Consider the following 2,383-nt stretch of genomic DNA (forward strand, 5'->3'; position numbering starts at 1 on the left):
AGAAACGCTGACCATGCTGAGGTATTCTTTTTACCCAAGCACTCTTTCCGATGAAAGGAAAGCGATGTTCTAAATGTGGGGGCTGGACCAACAAAAGATAAGAGCATTTTTTTATGGTGGCCCATAAATGTGAGGATGTGCAAATGTACATACGTTTAGATACACTGCGCCACACATCCATCATCAGAGTTGGTGGTGCATGCATGTTTGTCTTTAAATTTTAACTTCTTTTTACACTTGTATAAGAGTTAAAAATGTTAAAACACACAATTCCTAAAGTAAATGGACCTTCACCAAGCCTCTTTCTACTTTACTGTAGGCTAGTCGGGGGACGTTTTTATTTTAGTTGTATCATACAGTGGTAAATTTATGTGTAAAAACACTTAAAATGTTTAAATATTACTTAAAATATTGCCTTTACAGTTGAGGTTTAATGATGGTCGCTCTGGAACAAGAATTTCATCAATTCCTATGGTGATGATTTCTAAATTTGAGGGAATTCCAAAGGGATTCTGTTTGACCTTAAAGGATCTTCTGCACAACATTGTGAATGACAACTAAGCAGAGGTATCACATATTTTCAGCCTCCCGACTCAACATGCCTCAACCTGCCCCAATTAGGCAGCCGTGGCCCAATGGTTCAGATCATTGCCTGCCACCGTCGGGGACCTATATTCAAGACCCCAACTGGACCATCTGCCAACACCCCCCAGACTTACGGCTGTGGTGTCCTTGAGCAACGCACTGATACCCCGAAATGCTCCCCGGGCGCTTCAGCTGCTCCCGGCTCCAGTGTGTTCCACTAACATGTATATGTGTTCACTGTGATGGGTTAAATGCAGAAAACAAATTTTGTGTAAATGCATGCATGTTCATGACAATAAAAGGTGATTCTTCTTCTTCTTGGTGATTCCATAAAAAGGAGAATACAGTATTTTATGGGGATTGCAGGACATATATGTAAATGAAAATGTATGGCAATCCACAATGGTGATATTTCCTTGCCAGTTTGGTGAGCCAGTCCTTAAACAAATGAGATGGATACAGTTACTCAAATACATGAAATGATAACCTCTTGCACTCTACAGTAAGGTTTGTGTTGGTTCCACTGAGGAATAGTACAACCCCAATTCCAATGAAGTTGGAATGTTGTGTTCAACATAAATAAAAACAGAATACAATGATTTGCAAATCATGTTCAACCTATATTTAATTGAATGCACTACAAAGAAGATATTTAATGTTCAAATTTATTTCTCGCTGAAATAAGCAGGGGCGTCCGTGAAAAAAATGTTGCTTGAATGGCAGCATATGTTTCTCCAATACCTATATGTACCTTTAAGCATTAATGGTGCCTTCACAGATGTGTAAGTTACCCATGCCATTGGCAGTAACACAGCCCCATACCATCACAGATGCTGGCTTTTGAACTTTGCGGCCATAACAGTCCGGATGGTTCTTTTCCTCTTTGGCCCGGAGGACACGACGTCCACAATTTCCAAAAACAATTTGAAATGTGGACTCATCGGCCCACAGAACACTTTTCAACTTTGCATCAGTCTATCTTACATGAGCTCAGGCCCAGAGAAGCCGCCGGCGTTTCTGGGTGTTGTTGATAAATGGCTTTTGCTTTGCGTAGTAGAGTTTCAAGTTGCGCTTACGGATGTCGCGCCGAACTGTATTTACTGACATTGGTTTTCTGAAGTGTTCCTGAGCCAATGTGGTGATATCGTTTACACATTGATGTCGGTTTTTGATGCAGTGCCGCCTGAGGGATCGAAGGTCACGGGCATTCAATGTTGGTTTTCGGCCTTGCCGATTACCTGCACTGATTTTTCCAGATTATCGGAACCTTTTGATGATATTATGGACCGTAGATGATGAAATTCCTAAATTCCTTGCAATTGTACGTTGAGGAACATTGTCCTTAAACTGTTCAACTATTTTCTCACGCACTTCTCGCCCCATCTTTGCTTGTGAATGACTGAGCAATTCAGGGAAGCTCCTTTTCTACCCAATCATGGCACCCACCTGTTCCCAATTAGCCTGTTCACCTGTGGGATGTTCCAAACAGGTGTTTGATGAACATTCCTCAAATTTCTCAGTCTTTTTTGCCACCTATCCCAGCTTTTTTGGAACGTGTTGCAACCATAAAATTCTAAGTTAATTATTATTTGATAAAAACAATCAAGTTTATCAGTTTGAACATTAAATATCTTGTCTTTGTCGTGTATTCAATTAAATATAGGTTGAACATGATTTGCAAATCATTGTATTCAGTTTTTATTTATGTTTAACACAACGTCCCAACTTCATTGGAATTGGGATTGTACTTCCATCAGGATCAACTTTAATATTTAATGAAAGCAAATGAGACATCAAG

This window comes from Phyllopteryx taeniolatus, chromosome 6 (assembly GCF_024500385.1).
Source record: "Phyllopteryx taeniolatus isolate TA_2022b chromosome 6, UOR_Ptae_1.2, whole genome shotgun sequence".
Taxonomy (NCBI): domain Eukaryota; kingdom Metazoa; phylum Chordata; class Actinopteri; order Syngnathiformes; family Syngnathidae; genus Phyllopteryx; species Phyllopteryx taeniolatus.